General features: G+C 35.3%; 1 protein-coding gene across 4 annotated transcripts in view; it reads left to right on the top strand.

Moving 5' to 3' along the window:
* Positions 1-3113: 3113 nt before the first annotated feature.
* The window catches only part of LOC142339196 (uncharacterized), a 142197-nt gene continuing 122810 nt past the window's right edge, over positions 3114-22500 (top strand). For 3 of the 4 annotated variants that reach the window (XM_075389011.1, XM_075389008.1, XM_075389016.1), the window contains exon 1: positions 9415-9758. The gene's annotated coding sequence lies outside the window, so the exon portion shown is untranslated. Of the gene's footprint in view, positions 3585-9414; positions 9759-22500 lie in introns of those variants that run through there. The other variant, XM_075389009.1, reaches the window with a different exon arrangement.

The raw sequence follows: 22500 nt of genomic DNA on the forward strand, positions 1-22500 counted from the left end.
TGGCTTAAAATTAGCCCTGCTAATGCTTATTGTCCGTTAGGAACTATTGATTTTTTGAATAATGTAGATATAGATAATTTGTTAGTTGAAAACTGAAAAAAAAATTCTGCATTTTTGATAATAAACGAGTAAAGCTAGCAGAAAACGGCAAAGTTTTAATTACAGAGCACTCTCAGCGGAAGTTGAAGTAGGAACAGCCCCTTTCTGAGTCTACAATGATTGTATTAGTGTTGTTTGGGGGTGTAGTGCCGGCAAATTTAATCAAAGTGGACTAAAGTAACTTACTTCGTGCTGTTTTTGATGAAAAAGTCTGAATTTTGAAAAAATTATCCAGAGTTTTTGACCAAAAAAGTTAAATCAGAATAATCAACAAGGCTTGTTTGTCTTTAAAAATAAAATCAACGACACTATTTTAAAAAATTTCAACAAATTTTATCAAAATTGACGAAAATTTAGGCGAAAATTTCGGAAAATGTGAATAAAACCAACGTGAATTCACTCTACTTTTCTCAGAAGTTTAAACCTCGATAACTCCCTGTAGAAAACGAAAATTAAAAAATCTTTTTAATTCCATATTCTACGCTGGACGAGCTTTCTGATGCTACCAGTCTCAACTCTTTACGATGAATATATCGATCGGCGAAAATTGACTGAACAAAATAAAACCATTTGAGTATATAGTTCCTCCACCCTCAAGAGGGGTCGGAACAATTAAAAATTCTCCAATATCTGGGGAGCTTCAGTCGCTTAATAAGGTGTGATACTAGCAGCGAAAAACATTTTTTTTCATTATGAGAGTGCAGAAGAAATCATTATGGTCATATTCAATAGGGGAAAAACGAAACAGCTACAATTTTTATCATCTTTTGATATTGTTCTAGTACCTGAATCACATTTTACAAGAGAACCTTCAGTAAAAATTTTATTTGAACATTGTTTATACATGAAAACTCAAGATATCAATAAAAGAAGTTTTCCGTGCTTGAAAAGTTTTCGAACGACTGGATTGTGTGTTTTATTTCTATATTTACCGTACAGTAATCAAGTGCCTTATCAAAAACTAATATGAAGATATACTTGCTAAATAACTAATCAAGTTGTTTGTTGACAAAATTTCAACAAGTCATCATCACAAATCTAAAGTATTGTCATGAAATTTGAATTAACCCTTCCCTCTACGCTGAGTGGGCATATAAACCTCATTACCTCATTACCCCCCCCCCCACTCGCGCCTGTCACACGTCATTGCAAGGTACTATAATTAACGTATTATTGGCAGCTGGAATTTTGAAAGGCCAGAGCATGGGGAGGATTATTATCTCGATCGGATTAATATATATGAACATCTAAACTTTTACGTGAAAACGCTCGTGGAAAATGCGTCTTCATGGTTTCGTAGAGAACGCTTGATCATGATGGAAAAACGTTCGGAAGGTCGGTTGAAAAAAATGGTTTAAAAGTGGGAATATAATTGCAAATTCTTGTGTACACGTGAGTGTGTATGGGATGACAGGATTGTATTGTGGTGTTGTATTTGGTGACATGAAGCAAACACAAAAGAACTTAACACGACTAGACAGCCTGTCAAATAAGTGTGACGTCACTGGAAGTTTTCACGCGCCTTCTGTCCTCCTGCTGCTCTTTTCTGGTACTCAGTCCTGTCAATACCCTATGTGAACTCTTTATTCCATTGTGAACAGAATTGTTATACCTCAAAATTTCACCCCCCCCCCCCCCCCTCCCCCTCGTCATCATGTCATTAACCCCCGCTTCCCTTCCCCCAGTCCTCAGTGCCAGACTCAATTGGAAGCGTGTACTTGAGGCTGTTTGAAAAAAGTTGACGATGGAATTGTTTAACAACGTATAAACATATTGGGTTCTCTTGGAAGGGTTTTGAATGGGATAAGAAGAGAGTTGATGTGTTGAGAGTTGGCTACAGTGAAAAAAATGTAGCACACAAAAACAGCTCGTTTCGTGCATTTATTAACTTATTAATTTTTTCCTTGCTATTTATATAATATGTATCATTCAATATTCACTTTCCCGCATTACCAATCATAACGGCTTCCTCCCTATTATTCATTATTTTTGGATCATTTGAATGTTTTTCATCTATACTATTCGGGCGCTTGTTGAATTGGGTTAATATATGTGCGGGTTTGAGAGTATAAAATTAAAGTTGGAGAGTTTAGTATTAGTGGGCATTTAGCGGTGCGAGCATACTGATCTGTGGAGGGGAGGAGGAGGGGGGAGGAGTGCAGGGGTAATTGAAATTATAAATTATATGAACAATTCAGTTAAATAACTGCATTCAATGCAGACAGTAGCGGGACCTGAGTGTGTGCGTGTGTGAGTATGTGTGTGTCGGGGGGGGGGGGGGTGGAGTAAGAGGATAGGAGTGAAAAGATTTTGAAGAGGAAGTCACACAAGTGCTTCCCTGCTGTGTCACGTGCGGCTTTCACCCCAACTGTCAATCAACACAGAGTCAATCTTTGTGCTGCTAATCAGAAATAAAAACGAACACCATCCCCAGCCAATCTACCCTACCATACCTTACCCTGCCCTTCTCTACAATACCCCCACCCCTACAAAATGCTCTTATAATTCCGACCCTACCCTTCGATACCATACCCTAGTACCCTATAGTAACGTACCCCCTGCACTCTCGCATTCAGCCGTGTGTCAAATCGCAGCCTTTAAACAGTACACTAAGTCACTCTTAGATCCCACCCAGCGATATCGAAAACCCACCCGGCCGATTCCAAGAAAAACTTCATAATTGTAAATCAGTTGAAGATGCTTAAAAGTTATAATTTATCAATATTACTTGCTCCTTCAATACGTACGTGTTGTTACGGTTTACAAATAAAAAGAGAGGGTGCGGGTACAAATAACTTTTAAAAATTTCTCGGCAAAATGATAAGTATTTTCATTTTCAAACCAAAAAGCGGTTTTGTTGATTTGACCGCGATAAACACGACGCATTTCACCGCGCGTAAAGCTAGCCGCCGTTGTTTTGCGATAATCTAGCCGCCGTAGTCGCAGAGAGATAGAACGAGTTTTACAATTTTGGCCGCATCAAATTTCGACCGCTGTAACTTCAAACAAAGCTTACTACCACCACACCACAACACTAAACACGCCTCTTACTCTTACCAATATTGTGTGGTATATACGAGTCGGTGGTATCTGTGTTGTGTATGTATAGTGGTGCTCCAAAATTGATAACCTGTAAATTTATTCCCCCTCCTATTTGTCCCTTTGTCCCGCTGCAGCTAGCCACGCTCGATTAACCTGGACAACTATTATAACTTTCACTTTTTGCAGACTGTTTATAAATTTATCAAAAGAGTCAAGCTGGTTAGCATTACTATCATCACTATAATAGCTGCGTTCAGCTCTTTCAATTTCGAAACCATTTTTTGCAACCAAACTACCCCCGCTATTCGCGCCTAATTTTATCTGCCATTCAGTTTCAACGCCATCAAATACGTTATCAGTTTTACATAAACAATTTCATTGTCTGAAAAATATTTTTTATCAAATACAGCCTGTCGTTACTATATTCAGTGACAACAAAAGTTGTGAGTATAAGCTATGTCTATTTATAAAGGGTTTTCATAAGAGCGGCATTTTTATATCAGCGAACTGCGCCGCAGCTTCTACGATTTTCTGAAAATCAACAGATATTTGCTTCTAAAATTACCAACGTTGTTCTAATTGGTTGAACGATAATCGTAGGTAATGAGGATGTTGAGGCCCTCCGAGGGAGAGGAGTGGGGGTTTGACTGATTTATCTGTTCTTAGAATTGGATGCTAAATATGTCTCTAATGTTTTAATTTTTTGGACTAATTGTTTTCTTTCTTTTTAGTAATTTCTGGAGATTATGATTCAGTTTTGACGAATTGATGATATTTGCAACTGTTAAGCTAATGAAACCACCAAGGGCTTAATAACTACGATTTTTATAGTGTCATTGACAATTTTTGCAGTACCTAACCTTTTGCTGAAAACGTGACATACTTCAATAGCTGATCTGATCACTTTTAAAAATTCTTTTTTAATTGACATGACCAACCACTTTGGTCGGGGCCGGTAAACGTTTTTTTCACACGTCCCAAAGGCTCTTTCTCTTGTCGCTTCAATTATGACTTTAAAGAAGCCTGCAACCTTTTAGCGTTTCTAAACTGAACATCAACTTAGTAAGGCCATAATTCAATCTTTGAGCTCTCAACTGAAATGTATTCGATATTGTCGATACAGCTTTAATAGAAATCACAGAAAATCTGTTTTCACATAAGTTTTTTATGACTATGATGGACTGAAAATTCTACATCTACCTAAGTATAACCAACATCGAAAGTGTTAAAAAAACCAAATTACAAAAACAGACTTTATTTCTTATTTGCTGGAAACCACGTGCTGGAACCCACGACATCCATGCTGAAATCCTAGCAACATCTTGGAATCCTGTATTATCTTTTTCATGTTCACGCAAGATATTCGATTTTCTGGAAATCAAACTACATTTTTTCAGTATCTTGGCATTAAAGGTAAAAATTAATCCATTGTTTGAACAAAGTTTCCGAAAAACTCAATCACCAAAAATCACATTTGAAAACTTCTTTATATATGCTCCGCACAATAAAGAGCTTCATCCTCCTTTCTTTTAATTAACCACATCAAATACTGCAAGATCTTAACAAAATATTTCTAATCCTTGTTTGATATTTTTAGGATCTTGAAAGTCTTCGTGTGGGGACGTGTACGTGGCGCCAAATCTGATAATCGTCTCAATTTTAATGACAATGTTTTTTTGACGAATAGTTATTGTTTTCTCTTAAGCTCAGAAACAGTGGACTCATTGACGTTAACCATCATTTTCGCCAAAGATCTTATTCATTAATTGCAATTACACTTTTTTAATGAGATGAATTGCTAGTTGTTAACCAGTGCATTTTTATTTAGCTGTAATAAAACCAGTCGTATTTTTCCCGGACTATCTTCCGTTTTGTTTTTCTTCTGGTTTGATGATTATAATAACTAAATTAGAGACCGCGTTACTCATGACCGACGTTCTTTTTCATGGAGCTAAAAAATTTTAAAAGGAGGCGTTTTTTTTTGGAACTTTAGCGAACAATGATTAAACTTTTATCAATATTGTTTCTTTCTTCTTGCCCCATTTGATAAAAACTTACGAGCAAAAATATCATTTGAGAATGGATGTGAATATTAGGTTGAGACGAAATTTAGCGAAAACGCGCTATGGAGCTACTGTTATCTTGGATAGTAAAGATTTTTTAAAACAAATTCTCCTTTCAGCATCACAACACACCTTTGGGATCATTTTTCTAGACACTGAGTTTTTCAAACTCCAACTGCAAGTTTGAAAAGGTTAAAGTTCTGCATACATTGCATAGTTTTTTTGCCTTTTCTTTGTTCTTAGCAACAATTTAAAATGGTGCAAACTTTGGCATGATGAAACTTGTATCTTCCGTTCAAGCAAGTTTCTTTGAATCTGCAGTTGTTTTGGCTTCAAAAATCTGGCCTAACATCTCAAAACCCTACGCAATTTTTAATAAACGCCAGATATTCTCAGTGACTTCAAGCAGAGTCTCAAAACCTATACCAATAAATCACTGATAAAATGCCCCCGGAGGTTGGTGGCAGAGCAAATCAGCGCTGAATCAGTCTAGAGGCATTCTGTATTTTAGGACGGCGAGCACCCTGTTCATGTCACAATTTACACTGGCCAGTCTTGATTTTGGTTTAAAATTTACTGCATAAAAATATTACGTTCAGCTTAACTCCCGCCAGCAGGATTTGTTTTATATGCGATTCGAATTTCCGCGAGTGTGCCTTTAACAATTAATTTGCGTAGCATAGGCTTTGCGGTAAACATCATTCTGCTCAGATTTAATTTTGGGGACTGAGTAATTTTCAGAATATATAGGGTAAGTTTACCCTGGGCGAACTCTATGACCATATAATCATAATGAAGAAAACTACACATAAGAAACATAAAATACTCTGGAGATCCTATGTTTCAGATCTGAAATTAAGTTTTTACTCTCGAAATTTGGTGTTTTATCGCTAAGATGCTCTGAGACTTAAGTCCGGGACCGTACGTGACAGTTCTCCTTGCAGGAGTTTGGGGTTTTTCCCATTATAGCCTCCCAACTTCTTGGTCATATAATGTATGCCATACGAGGTAATGATAAACATACCATAATGGGGGGAGGGGTATATTTCAGTGCGGGGATTGGAAGGACGCGCAGTTTGCTATAGATTGTGCCGTATCAATTAATATACACTAATTTGTCAAATAGCCAAATAGCTAGGTATGAGGAATAATATTATCCAATCAGTCACATTTCCTTCGATTGAATCTTAATACAGCTGAGCAAATGGCTTCATACTGCTCTGAATAATATAAAAATTCCGACTAAACATTAGATTTGCCTTTTGGTAAACAAAACCAGTTGAAGCTGGCGCAATGTGTAAATTATTCACGACAAACAAATTGAACTTCTCCGTCTTAAGGTAATCTCAATTAATTCATAATGCCGATAATGCGGTTGACTGAAAGCCAACTTGATTACATTTTTGAAGAATTAAGTTAAAATATTATTTAGGTCCAACTCCAATCAAACACTGGAGAATATGCATTAGTTTTTTTCATTACATTTCAGTTGAAAATTCAGCGCGTCATTAGCAGAATAATTTTACGAAATAACCCGGAGTATAGTCCCAGAGTAAACCAGTACTGAGTCATGATATTTGAGTTCTGTATTTTTACACTTCCCATATTATGATCATGTCATTTTTTACCTTGCGCTGAAAAAAATCAGTAAAAAAAGGTTCCACGAAAAATTGGTTTGTTAAAATTGTTGGTTGAAATTACCGTTTTTCTCCAATATAAAGTTGTTGATGCCGTTAACCGTCGCAACTTGTTCGATAAATCGTTTTGTGGTGCCAATGCAAAGATCAAGCATTTTGGTAGGGATAGGGTACTTGCCAGATCTTTTTGGTGTAAGATTGTGGGAATCTATCCCCCCCCCCCCAACTTAGTGGGCTTATAACTTTTACGCCCTCCCCCCCAGCCGCACGTGCAAATTTTTACATAGTAACGTGCTATATAACAACGTATAATTTGTAACTGGGGGCCTAAAACGCACAGGGGGTGGGGCTAAACAGATAAGGTCCGATTGTAGAGTTTGGAAAAATTTAGGTAGCAAAACTGAAGATATCTCCAACTGCATCGGCAATGAACTCTGGGTACATTCTTATTCGTATTACTGAGAAGTTTCTTAGAAACATTCCATTAATTTTTGAGAGATTTCAGAGATTTTTTAAACAATTCTTATTTTAAATTTTGTCCAGGGAAAATGAGTGCATCTAATGGAAACTTTTGAAGATATAAAGAAAGTACCGGCATTTGATACCATTGGATTGCGACAGAATCCACGATAAAAGAGATTAATGGACGTTTTTCACAATTTTGAGAGAACAATTTTCAAAATCCGTCCTGATAGGTACCTTTGTGTTAGAGAAGATTTGCCGCGAAACTCCAGTCACAAGTCATATAATCTGTTATCTCGATTGTAGGATCAATATGCACAATACAGTGAAGCTTCAGAATGAAAGCTTAGATTAACTGTATATCTCAGCTGATTTGTATAAGGTACAGTGTTTAAAACGAACTTGCTCATTCATTACTTCTCTTCCTTGTTATTCACTTTTCCTTTTTAGGAAACTACTAACTGGTACAGCATCATTTTTACTTTTACAGCTTGATTCATGCTTCATAAGCATGATTTGCGCTAATGCCAAACCTCTCTGGAACGTAACAGAATTTGTCATAACTTTTTCTCCTGCTTCGATACAATTTCCAGAGCTACAGTTAGACAAATTTTCAAAAAATGTGGAGTTCTTCAAGTTGAATGAAAGGATACTAATAAGAGAGTTTCAAGAAAAAAGCAAGTGTTTTGGTTCAAGTTATGTGTCAATATGCTCAAGTAGCCTTTCTCTTTCTGGTAAAATGTTGTTTCTACTAATAAAACAAGGCTGGCCTCTCCAACGTCGGAATTGTTGCAGAAGAAGACTTGGAACAAGACTTCTTGAAAAAAAAAATTTTGAAGAAATTTCGGTTCGGATGAACGATGACTTATGTTTTGGGGTGCAATACAACCAGATAGACGGAAAATTTGCGTCCGAAAAAGCTGAGCTCTGTTGTTTATTTGGAAATTTTGTTAAATTACGAATTAAAAAAATGCTTTTTCGGGAAATTATTTTTTAACAAGGCAATGCTCCTATAGATAAATTGGCAATTGTTTTCCAAGAGATGCAGTGGCTTGAATATAGTCCAGATCTAAATCTAATCAAAAAATTTTGGGGCAATTTTGAAGCAGTGATTACAAAAACAGACAATTGCTTGGGAAAATTTAAAAGAAAAAGTGTAAAGAAATTAGGAATGAAATTGACCCAGATACCGTTAGAAACATGTATGAAAACTATTCAAACCGTCTGCTAGACGTTAAGATAAGCTAAAAGTGTAATGACACAAAATTAGAGGACAAATTTGGACTCAAAAATGCATTATTTGATGTTTGCAATGCTTTATATAAAACCTTCAGGTGTACGTAGCTTTCTGGCTAACATCCTGCGCCTGGTTATTGGTTCTGGCTGATGACATATTGAGACGTTTCATTAGCACACCTCTAGACTATATCTAACACTTCGCCCGCTGAGAAAGATTTTTTAACCAATCTTGAATTGAACTGAGATTTATTTGTTTTTGTCAAAATTCAATTCTGAAAACAAACTTCAGAAAAGCATTCTCTTATACCAATGATTGCGGCAGAATTAATCTGTTTCATTAGATACAAAATTTTTTTGGAAAAATTGAATGTTTACCTCGCATCAATTTTCTATGTGAAATGAGTTATTTTAATGTAATTGTTACAGGAGCATTTTTTAAAAATTGAACATTTTGTTTTCAAAATGGTTTTTAGTTCATAACTGCTCAGAAATTATCAAGTGCAGATACAAACCGCGTATTTTGCTGCCGATATTGATTTGTGATCAAGTTTGTATAGCAGAAGAGACCATCAGCTGTCAAAATGCAAACATTTCTCCTGTTCAAATCAATTATTAAACCAAATACTTATTCTTACTAAACTACAATTACGCACAAATGCAGAATACAGGCAACTAAAAAATTCAACTCTCCGAAATGGGACTTTTCCTTAAAAATTAATATTTATATAGCCGCTGGCTACTGTAGTGAATTTATACTTGTATATGTAATATATATCATTGCATAAATGGTACCAGCGATACAAAAGTCTAAAACATACTTGACTCCGCGTTCAGATGGCTTTCATTTGTTTTTTAACACAAAACAAATACAATCGTGTATTTGTACTCATACTATTTAAATACAAAATACAATATTACTTTTTTCAATAGTTGTGCGTTTCAAATATGTTTTTCAACTATGTTAATTGGTGTTACGGCTGAACGTGAACAATAGCTGTTTATTTTTGAAGGAGCAATTTTATATTAAAGGTATGATTTGTTCTTGCGATTTATCAAGATCGTGTGATTGTTAATCACGCATGCATTTGTGATTTATTGGACGTATAAAGGTTAATGAACCGACTTTAGCTAAACTTTTTATGCCATTTTGTTGATTATTATAACTTACTTGGTTAAAATTACATGACTGATTTGGATACTCAATGGATCATCATTGGTAAGTGTTAAACTACAATATGGCCGCAACGGAGCATTAGTTTTTGATAACGAGGTTTGGTTATGACTTAATTGTTAGTTTTTGAACAAATTTTGAGATCTAAAATGCTGCCGCACTTTCTTTTCTTGTGGTGTGGTCTAGCACTGCGCAAAAATAAATTTTAAGGGAACGCATACATGTTTTAAAGATTTTTGACTGTTTCGAAAGAGGTTCTAAAGAGTTCACAATTTTTTACAGTAATTTTGCTTTTCTACAGTATTTTGCTTTTCTTTTTGTAGTGTCCTTATTAGAGTTGCTCATTTCGGTGGGAAAATTAGTTATTAAAAATTGAACAAAATTCAAGCATGGAAATAACAGCTCTTTTAGAAGAGCATCATGCTCTTGTTTTGATAAGAATTGTGAGTATTTCTTTGAAATTTGCTTTAAAATAATTAATTTCCCTTATATAAATAAATGAATTGGACGAAATACTAAAACGCTTAGAGTACGTTGCAATTTTTGTCACTCTCATCTCTTCCCATAATTTAAAAAAATTAAAATAACTAACTCAATCAACAAACAAATAAAGTGATAACAGAGAAATGAATCAACAAAGGCTATCAAATTGTTGTTTTGAATTCAGTAATAGTCTACTGTACCGAATGTGAATTAAAGTGGCCGATTAAAGTGATTAAAGCCTTTTGCCAATAAATCCAAACAAGGAGGCTCGGTAATGTTTGATTGCACATAATGCTCCGACCCCGCTCATCCACAACTTTGTCATAATTGTATACCAAATGAGGAACAGATAGAAAACCCCCCAAATTAAAGTATTTATCAAAAAAAATGGTGTATGAACAAAAACATCGCCTCTAACGCAAAAAATTCAGAGGAGTTAAAAATGACGCAAAAGATTGATGAGATCATTCAATATTAAGAAAACGAGTCAAGGCGAACAGCCAAATCAATCAACAACAACAACAAACATTGATTGTATCCCAAACCTTATGTCCATTTAAAAAAGACTTATAACCAAGTCGAAATAGCGTCAGATAAAACTGAAACTGAACCAAATAACATACACTTCTTTAGAAAAGATATGGGACCAGTCCATAATAAAGCTCGGTAGCAATTAGACAAAAAAGAACAAAAACAGTAAGGTTTAAAAATTCGCTTATATTTTTAAAAACAATTAACTTCAAAGTATCCAAAGCCAATAGAAATCAACTGAAAACATCCCAGAGGTTTATGATTGGCCATACTTTTATAGGAGGGAATTCAAACCTGTCATTTTTGCATTTTTTATTTTGTATAAAAAGAACAACAAATGGAGACAAAAAATCGATTAGAACCTGCCAGAAAACGCTGTCAAAGCCGAAAAGCCATATTTCGCGCCTCAAAAAATGTCTTAGTGCGCCCTCTGCAAACGCTAATCACGTGGTGTGTGAGCTCTCATTAATGAGACCACGTAAGAAAAACAAAAAATTGGGCACAATTAACAGATTCTTTCTTTTTACTTTTGAATAAAAATGTTGCCAAAGTCATGAAAGCCATTAGCTACAAATTGAAAAATTAAAAATGTTGGTAATTCAGAGCATGTCTAGCATCTACAAAAATAGGGTCCAAAAAAGAAAAAAAATCAAAATTTAATTCACTTTCTTATTGCGAAAAACCCGTGTTGAAGCCAGTAAAGTCAAAACGAATTTTTTACAAAGACATTACATTTTGTAACACCAATCCCATAACACATCTTCCCTTGACACCAATAAAGTCATCGCTTGCAGTTAACGAGACTAGGTAACATATCGACAAATTAAAAAGTGTTTTTTTAAATTTTTGTAAATAATTGTCTTCCGAGTCTTAAAAGGCATCACATATCTACTAAAAAAATTGGCTCATCTATTTTTCCATAAAGGACAATGAAACCTATCGTTTTCCAGAAAATTTCATACGACTAAAGAATAATATAAAAACGACAGTTAAAGACAAAAGTAAAAAAAATTCAAATAAATAATTCAAGATTATGGTGTCGAAGCCGTTAATACCAAGAACTATGACTTGAAAAACTTTAATTTTTTTATATTCTGCCTTGCTTTGAACGCCAATGCCGTGATATGTGAACTGTCAATAATGTGATAATGTGACAAAAGGAGAAAAATCGTGAAAAATGGATAATTGCCTTAAATTATAAATATATATGAAAGAAGTCTAGTTACATTGAAGCGAGACAACCGTAGCTGATCAATACGCAGTGAAGATTTATTTTTAATTCAGTACAAAGAAGAAGCATTTTTTGCCCATACTAAGCTAAAAGTTGTCCGAAATACGAAAAAAGAGGCAAGGTTCAATAAGCCATTGTTTTTGTAAAAATCAAATATTTTCCGAGATCCAAACGTCTATAGGCTTGCAAGTAAAACACTAGATACAATAATTTGGAGCTGCTTAGTAAGCCAATTGGACCTACCATCACCAGTGAGCTTTAATTTGAACTGTTCTGTTCTTTGATTAACATAAACAAGATAATTTTTTTAAAAAATAAAGACTGACTAATTACAGTACGAAATATTTTTAGATTGTATCAGTCCAAGATTCAACCAAATTTAGCCTTGCTTTTGCTGTTTGTCCAATAGGAACACATCAATATTCTGCAATTTTTAGATACACATATATTCATAAAAAATATTCAAAAAAATCCAGCTTGTTTGATGATCATCGCGACAATATAACAAAAAACTACAAATTTTGAATTCCAGAGCACTCTCGACGAATATGGAAGTAGAGCTAGATTTTTTTTGCATTTTAAAAAGATTATGTAAGTGTTTTTGGGTGTGCACTTTTTTTATCAAACTTAATCAAAGGGGACCAAAGAACCTTATTTTGAGCAATCTTTGATAAAAAAAGATAAAATTTGAAAAATTTAGCCGGAGTTTTTGCCCGAAAAAAAATCAAAGTAGTCAGCACAATTTTGTTCCTTAAAAATCAGCAACACTCTTCTTATCAGTTTTAACACATTTTAGCAAAATTGACAAATTTTTAAGCAGAAATTCCGGAAAAGGTGAAAAAATAACGCAATTCGGGCTAATATTGACAAAAATATAGCATCGATCGATAACTCACACTATAAATCCAAATTTAAAAAAAATATATTATTTATTCCATTTTTTTACGCTGAACGGGCTTTTTAATGATACCACCCACATCTCTATACGATGAATATATTGATCGGTCAAAAATGACTGAACTAAAAAGACATTTGATACTCCTCCTCGAGAGGGGTTGGAGCATTAAGAAACCATTGATGTCTGTAATTAAACTTATTAAAAAATTGACTATAAACAACGACAAAATTTTCGCAAAAATTATACAAATTAATTAAATTTTTGGATCAAACTGTTTCGAAGCCTTGTAATGTATAATCTCTTCACTGAAAACATTAGATATGTTCAATTGTTCGTTTTTAACAACAGCAATGTGATATGTTACTCCCAATGGTGAGAATACCTAACATTTAGACAAAAAGAACCAAAAGGGGCAAAACTACAAAATGAAACTTTTTGAAAACAATTTGTTTTAAACTCATAAAAACCATCAGTTATCAAGATAAGTTACCCAATATTCTCACCTAAACTTCTGCAGCTTACAAAATCATTGAGGTCTGTAATTAACCACAAAAAGTTGTACGACAAAAAACGACAAATACAGCAAAAAAACAAATTATCAATTTTTTTTGAGAAAACAATTTCGGAGCCGTGTAGAGCATAATCCATCCGCTGTTTATGTTCAATCGCGCTTTGATCAACACCAATATGTGTTATATCACATGCCAGTGATGAGACTCCTTATGATTTAGAAAAAAGAAAAAAGGGGGCAGAATAACAAAAAAGAGTCATTTTTTGAACAAATAATTTCATAGCCAGGCAAAAACATCAGCTTTCAATTTAAATTGCCGAATATTCTCTTCTAACCCCTCATGGAAAGTGCTTGAGAGCTCTGTCAGTATTCAATATACTATATATTGCTGCAAAAAGAACGGCAAATAGAGACAAAAACGAAAAACTTAATTGATTGTTGCAAAAAAACGATGTCGAGCCTGTTATAACAAAAATTTTTTAACTATAAATATTAAACATATACAAATGCGTTATATTTTAATAAACATATTGTTAGAGGTGACTTTTCGCTAAAAAGATTAGGTAAGAAGAAAAATAATAATTTTATAAGTTATGCTCAAATTTTTAGAAAACAAATAATATACGTCGTGTAAAGCAATAGCAATGAATTAAAATAATCAAACAGTTGAGGTTTTACCACCGAAAGAAGCCATTTTGACTTGACATTAGAGAGAATATGCCATGCATCTACAAAATGAACGGAAAACACCGACAAAAAAATTCCAATAGGCTTCGCGAAAAAACGTTAACAAATAGGTGTGAGGAACATTAGCGATTTTCCATTGAGACTACTTGCAGCCTAAACAACGGGATATGAAACCTGTTAATGGAGTAATTGTTTGACAAGACAAATAAATTATCCTAAAAACTATGCAAAGCTCTCAATATCAAATAAAAAATAATAAAAATATAGTATCAAAGCCAAAAACCCATTCCACAAAACAAAATGCCAGAAATATCACTAACATATATAGGTCACGCGATCAGTCATAAGATTTGTCTCTGCTGACAATGAGCTGTAAGTTGAACAAAAAAGAGAAGATTTTAAGAGAAGAAGCTCAATAAAATCTTTTTTCTTCAAAAAAAATTTTTGTAATATTTAGAGCCCTAAGATTTCGTTTGAAACACACCAGATAGACTACGCTATAACTCTTTGTAAAAGCATTTGAATCTCTAATGAAAGAGACTAAGTCAAAAGGCTGTAAAATACCCATAATTACAGGCGGAAATCGAACAATTTCACCACCAAATTTACGCAAGAACTTTGTTAAAGCCCAGGAAGCCACGAGATTTTAACTGAATTGGTTAAGTGCTGCTTGGATTCAGTAATTGGCGAGAAGATAAAATGAAGAAAATCTGTCCTTGATTCACATAAAAGAACAAAAAAAAATCAAAATTTTTTTTAAAAAAGACAGCGCCCAAAAGCAATCTGATTATCATTAAGTTTCTGAGAGCCCTCGATTAGCCTAAAACCAGCCCTGCCAATGCTGCTCCTATTTGTCCAGGCACGCCATTTGCCCTAGCTTTATAGACATGAATATTTCGAAAAATTTCAAAAATTGTTGATCATTGTGGTCAGTTATCGTGTTGAAATAGCAAAAAACCGCAAAATTTTAATTCTAGAAAACCTTGCGAGGAAGTGAAAGTAAACCCTATTCTCATTGGATTCTCCACTGACTGCGAGAACATTTTTTTGTTAACAGTTACGTCAATTTAAAACGAAATGATCTAGAGCTACAAGATTTTTATTGAAAAAAGTGCTGAATTTTAAAAACGTAGCCAAATTTTTTGTCGAAAATTTTGATCAGATGGTTCAGAAACACTCTTTTGTCTTAAAAGCTCAAACCCTTTAATTTTAACATTTTTTTAAACAAGTTTTTCTCATTTTTAGCAAAACTTGCAAAAATATTTAGTCAAAATCCAGAAATTGTGAATAGAAACAACGGAAATTAGTAAAATGTTCACAAATAAAGCCTCAATAACTCCTCGAAAATTAAAAAATATATAAAAAATCTTTTTAATTCCGAACTCTTCGTTGGACGAGATATTCATTAATACCATTGAAAACTCTCTACGAAGAATATATCGATCGTCCAAATTTGTCTGAACAAAAAAACCCATTTAAGTTTATAGTTCTCCCCTCCCCCCCCCCCCCCCCCACTAAAAGTGGGGTCCGAACAATTATTTTATAGAGAGCAAGAAGACTCTAAAGGACAATTTTCTTCATCCCAATCTGTTTTGCATAAAAAAATAACCAAACAGTTCGCTAGATTCTCTGAGTGGCACAGACATTTTCCACGTTCTTGGTATCCGGCATGAAAAGCACCACTGAACTGCATTTGGTAGACTCTCATTTGAATGTAGAGAGCCATGCCCAAATTTTTTTGCCAGCCTAAACAGAAACTATTTGTGGCAACGATAGTACAATAGTCCTCCGAATGTTTTTTTGAAAATCTGAACTATGGCTCCACTTTATCAGTTCCTCTTGCCTGTTTTTTAATATTAGCAGAAAATGAATAAATGAACAGTTTCCAGGATGAATGTGTTAATTTTTCGCGAGAATCTATTCTGAACATTGAAAAATCGCTTCCAAAAGTCTTTAGTGACTCTCTTTTTTCTCCAAAACATGAAGACATTGGTTCGTAGAAAAAAAATCGTTTGGTTGGGATATGCATCACATGTGTGCTCGAAACCGGAAACCACCCGAAATTACACTAATGATAAAAAATTTTCAAAATCTTTAAACTACCAAATGTGTCATTGAGGAATAGATATTGGCATTGAAAAATCAGAGCTTTAAAGTCTGAAAGAAAAAATATTATCTCTGAATAAAGTGTTCACATTGGAGTAATGGTTTACTGTTCTTTGCCTATTTTGCTTCTGCTCAGGGATGGCAAAGTTTATCAAACCATTTTTTTTGGTGCAAAAAGTTCTACACGAATATGTGTCGCTTAGGTACTTCCAAGTTGCAAAAACTTATGAAGAATGGGAAAGTTAAATTATCCAGAGTTCGATAGTTTTTCAATTTTTTATGCATCTTCTGCAACCAATTTTTTAAAAATATATTTCCGTTATACAGATCTGTGTATATGATCAGCTGACTGTTTAAAAACATTTTATCACACTTTCAGAAGTGACGATTACAAAAGTTGCGCTCTGGAGTATTTTGATGAAAAACCCCTCTTTTTTTAATTTTCTCGAAAAATAGTTAAGCAACCTATCTAATGGGTAACGGAGACGCTCCAAGACGGACAGTTATTAAAAAAAAACTTGTTTGCCATGCTTTTTAGGTCTAAAATAACTAAAAATGGGATGTATTTAGCTCTTGCAGAAATTTGTGGCCCGTTTTGTGTTCATAGGTATTATTTTAGTTTTCCTTTCCTTATCTCCTAAACTATGAGTAAATAAACGCCAAACTAATTACAAGAGTGAAAGTGTTTTGATTTTAAGATCAAAATGGAGCAAAATGGGCCCGGACCTTGCTCACAGTGAGTTTCAGCGCTGTACCATTGACTCTCAATTGTAAACATTACTGTACCAGACAAACAGCAGTATAATTATTTTCGCCAGTCTGACCAGAGTCGATTAAGAAACATCCCAGTCTGTCCCTTTTCTTTGCAGCCTCATTTACAATATTGGTGAACACTGCACAGAACATTTCACATCATCAGACTGTAAATACAAAGAACATAGCTATTTTTAAAAACTTCGAATATCTGATCTCATGCATAAAATTTTTAATATGGCGATTCCCTCAAAAGCTAATCTAGCTCCAAATCTACCATATGTTGGTGCATTTACATCTTTGCGGTGCAGTCGGAGGCAGAGGTCGGAGGTGGAGGTCGGAGGCGAAGGTCGGAGGCGGAGGTCGGATGTCGGTGACAGAGGTTGGAGGCGGAGGTCGGAGGCGGAGGTCGGAGGCGGAGGTCGGATGTCGGTGACGGAGGTCGGAGGCGGAGGTCGGTGGAGGGGGGTGGCGGAGGTCGGAGGCGGAGGTCGGAAATCGTTGGCGGAGGTCGGTGGAGGTTGGTGGCGGAGGTCGGTGGAGAGGTCGCAGAAAATAAGTGCAGACTGCTCAGACGGATGAGTCATTTTAAGTTTTACAGCCAGTCTGTAAATAGAAAAATATGACTTGAACAGATTCATGCTCAGCGCAAAAATCCAGCATATTTTTTTTTCATGTTTCAGCTCTGAAATGCTATGACAGATAGGTCCGGGGGATGAAAAACCGAACTTCACCAAAAGTGGACAAAATGCAGGAAAATTTGGCTAAAGTGGCTCAAGGTGCACCGAAAGTTACAACTTCATATTTTTTTTTGAAAAAAATGTTTGATACTTTTGTAGAGAATTTCTAAGAAGAATTTTTCAAAGAGCTTTGAAATGATACCACATATGTTGGTCTTGGATGCCAACAAAACTCTCAGACAGAATCGAAAATTGTCTGAACGAAAAAAGCGGGGCTGGCCTATAGTTCTTGCGTTTTTTAAAAAAAAATAAGGGAACCGAAAGTTACAGCTTCATAATTTTTTTTGAAAAAACTTTTTGATACTTTTGTAGTGAATTTCTAAGAAGAATTTTTTAAAGAGCTTTGAAATGATACCACATATGTTGGTCTTGGATGCCAACAAAAAACTCTCAGACAGATTCGAAAAGTGTCTGAACGAAAAAAGCGGGGCTGGCCTATAGTTCTTGCGTTTTTTTTAAAAAAAAAATAAGGGAACACTAGAATTCAAGACCTCCAAGTAAAATAAAAGCAGTTTTTTTATTCACAAATAAGCGGTTTTGTGTTGTAATTTTTTGACTAGCTGAAAAATAGCAAATAAACAATAAAATTGTTATGGAAAGAATTTATAAAAATGTGTTACTTGGTAGAAACATTGTATAAAGCGAGAAAAAGAAATGGCCGAATATTTGAATAATCTGTTGATCGTGCAGTGGGATTCATAGTAGCTCATTGAGTAGTGTGATTGAGTGAGCGACTGGCAGTTGAAGTACCTGAGTTTGTGGGTGAGGTGAAAAGTAATGGAGTATGCGAATGCATGAATAATGAGAAGGCGGCGTGAGTTGCCATAAGCCTAATGAACGTTAGTCAACCGAGCACGCATGCCATAAATAAGGCCAGGTGAATTTTGTGTTATTGGATTCTTATCATGAGACTTGTTTCATCATGATGTTTGAAATGTGGCACTTTTGCTGCCCTTTTTCGTTTTTTCTCACTTCCTACTATTATATTGAGAATAATAATAATAATAATAATAATAATAATAATAATAATAATAATATTAATAATAATAATAATAATAATAATAATAATAATAATAATAATAATAATAATAATAATAATAATAATAATAATAATAATAATAATAATAATAATAATAATAATAATAATAATAATAATAATAATACCCAGGCCTAGACCTCGACTTATGAAAAGACTTTAAAAGTCTAGTAGGGGGGGCCAATATTGACTATAATTACACGGTCGAGGTTCCTAGTAAAAGTCGAGCTAATATCTTTTCATGGGTCGAGCTAAAGTCTTTTCATAACGAAGAAAGTCCAGCTAAGGTCTTTTCATGGGTCCAGCATTAGTCTTTTAATAACCAGCAAAGTCGAGTTAAGGTCTTTTCATGGGTCCACCATTAGTCTTTTCATAAGTATGTTTTTTTTTCAATATTCAAATTTTTTATTTGTTTCCTGCTTCTGTACATACAGAAGCAGTACCGGAGCAAGACTAAATAGTTTTGCACCAGAGCAGTCCAACTTAAGAATCAGTTGGAAATCTGCCAAAAGTCTTAAGAATTTTGTCAATTCTTAAGTTAAAGAGTTTTTTCAGATCGAGTATATTATCACATTACTTGATTCAATGAAACCAGCTAGCTTAAAAATATTGGTCCTAGTCCCATTAGCCATGAAAAAATTTCGGCGCTATTCAGTTTGTTTTCCTTACCAAAATTATTAGCTACTTTTTTTTTAAAAATAATGCAGGTTTTTGAGGTATTTGTGGTTCTTTTGAATCGTAAAAGGTGCATGATCACATATGCTGACTACGTTATATGCGATACTGCACGCAAAACGTTAATGGCAGAAAAACAGACTTATGAAAAGACTAATGATGGACCCATGAAAAGACTAATGATGGACCCATGAAAAGACTTTAACTCGACTTTGTTTGCAAACATTGTGTCGAGCTTAAGTCCAGCACAAACTTTGGGTCAAGCCAAAGTCTTTTGTAAAATTTAGGGTCCAGCTAAAGTCTTTTGCAAAAAATCTGAGTCGAGCTAAAGTCCAGAATGCCTTAAAGTCCAGCTAAAGTCTTTTCATAGCTCAAATGAGTCCAGTATGGTCTTTTCATAGCACATTTTTGTCGAGCATTGTCTTTTCATGAGTCGAGGTCTAGACCTGGGTAATAATAATAATAATAATAATAATAATAATAATAATAATAATAATAATAATAATAATAATAATAATAATAATAATAATAATAATAATAATAATAACAATAATAATAATAATAATAATAATAATAATAATAATAATAATAATAATAATAATAATAATAATAATAATAATAATAATAATAATAATAATAATAATAATAATAATAATAATAATAATAATAAAAATAATAATAATAATAATAATAATAATAATAATAATAATAATAATAATAATAATAATAATAATAATAATAATAATAATAATAATTGTTGAGGCTTAATCAAAACGTGTGGAGACAAGTCGTTAATTCTATCTTTTCACCGAGGGATTCGGTTGCGGTTCAATAACATAACATACAGAATAAGTTCACTGATTTACAAAGTACAGTTTTACAGAAGTGAGTCAGTCAGACAGTACCTGCCAGTACTTGTTAAATAAGTTCACGTAAAGTGTGTTTTGAAGAGTCAAGTGGTTAAGTTAGCAGTGATGTAACGAACAGAAATAAATGTAAGTCTGTGATGAGTTTATAGAGATGACTATGATTCATTATGCTCCGTCCCTGGGGAATGGTGCCACCCGCACCACACACCCCCGCCGATAAGAATTTTAAGAAACTTAAAATTCATCCTGGTTGAAGAAGTCACTCATGTGGATGCTGGAAATCGAGCTCCTCCCCGGGGATGTTGTTGGGGTCTTGTGTTCCTCCTCGTGGGTTGGGGGTTGTTGTTCCGGGTTTTTGGGTGCTACGTTCCTGGGGGGCTCGTTATTCTCGATTGGCTCGTCCCTGGGGAGCTCGTTGTTCTCGATAGGCGGCGTGTCTTCCGACAGTTCAACAACGGGTATATCTAAATGTTGTGCCGTGGTTTCCTCGACCGGGATTGCCACGGGGACGTCGGCATTGGTGGTGTTTTCCGATGTGGTTGTGTCCAAGTAGACTACTTCGATCTTCCGAATAGGTGGTTGGATGGGGAAATCATCCGCAGAGCTGTTGTCAATTGTGATTCGTTCGTGAGATGGTTGGCTCCAGATGTCATTCACAATTTTGTCCAAACGTGGGGTGGATTTCATAATTCCCTGGACACGTTTGGTTACCAGAGGTGAAGCTGAGCCTGAAGTGTCTTGAGTTGGTTCGTTGTTGTCGATCATGAAGTCATTGGGGTCTGATGAAGTGACTATCTCGAATGGTGTTGTCCCCGGGGATTCTGGTTGAATGCTGTGAATTTTTACAGTTGGGGAAAATTTTTGCTTTGCTTTATTGATGGACGTAAAGCTCTTGCTGTCAGACGAGCTGGAGTATAGGAGTTTGCGTTCAGCTTGCAGTTTTGTTTGTTGAAGAGCGGCGGCTTTTGATTTTTGATCGAATGTGCTTGAATTGGGTTGTTTCGTGAGGCGTGCTTTGGCGTTTTTGAGCCATTGGGGTCTCTTGGTGTTCCCTGGGGACTTGTCCGTTCGTTGTTGTGAGCGTGCTGGTTTCTCTTGTTTGTTTAGGGTTCGTTTTGTAGTGAGTTTTCGTTTTTGCGCTTGTTGGTTTTTCTTCGCCATTGCTATTAGTTCAGAGTGTCCCAGGGGTTGGGTGTTAATTATGCTCTTGCTTGATCCTGGCTGATTGTGTAGTATTGGGGTTGGCTGTAGTGGAGTTGAATGACTACTTCTTGCTTGGGCTTCTTGTTGTTTGGCTATGGCTGCTTTTTCTTCAGGAACGCGCTTGTGGCTAAGCAGCGGCGCGTTCTCTGAATCATCCGTGTCACTTGCTGCGGGAGTTGGTTGCGGTTGCGTCTTATATTGGATGTCCAATTCTGTCTCGCTATCGTGGTCCCAGTCCCACAAGATCTCCCTGGGGAGTGCTGGGTGTCGCAGTGTCGCTTGATCTGGGGAATTCTTGGGTTTTTGTTGTAGTGATATCCCGAGTTTTTGTAGGACGTCTCTGCCCATCAGGTTGTGTGTTTTATGGCCAACCACCAGGATTTGACAGTTTTGGGCCGTCCAGGAACCTGATTGAAGGTTGATGATTAATTCTCCTTCAATTTTAATGTTGTTATTGTTGAAACACTTGTATTTGGTTTGGCTGGTGTACTGTTGAAGTTTCACCTCGGGAATGTGCTCCATGATTTTATTTGCTTGATCCAATGTGACGAAACTCCTTGGGGAGCCTGTATCCGCTAGCCACTGTATCTTTAGGTTCTTTGTTGTTGTTTCTACCCAGATTTCTTTTGGCATTGTCGTGTTGAGTTGTACGTTTTGTACTTTTGAGAATGACTCGGGTGCTATGTGGTTAATATCTGCCCAGTCTTCTGAGAGTTCTTTTATGTAAAGGGCTGATTCCGGGTCGACGGATACTACTTCTTGTTCTTCTTCTTCGTCTTCGTCGATGAGTTGTTCTTGAATTTGTCTGACTTTAAGTTGACTGATCTGTCCCTGGGGACGTTGTGCTGGACTTCTTTGGTTGTGTCTTTGTGCTGGTAGGGGAGGGATTTTCGATCTGCACATCTTGGCAAAATGTCCTGTTTTCTTGCATATATTGCAGATGGCTTTTTTGGCGGTACATTGATTCATGTGTCCTGCAGTGAAGTTGCCTCCGCATCGCCAGCATTGTTCATTTGTTTTGTTTGATTGTTGAGGATTTTGTTGTTGGGGGCGCGGTGTTGAGC

Source organism: Convolutriloba macropyga, chromosome 5, assembly GCF_964194025.1.
Source record: "Convolutriloba macropyga chromosome 5, txConMacr16.3, whole genome shotgun sequence".
NCBI lineage: Eukaryota > Metazoa > Xenacoelomorpha > Acoela > Convolutidae > Convolutriloba > Convolutriloba macropyga.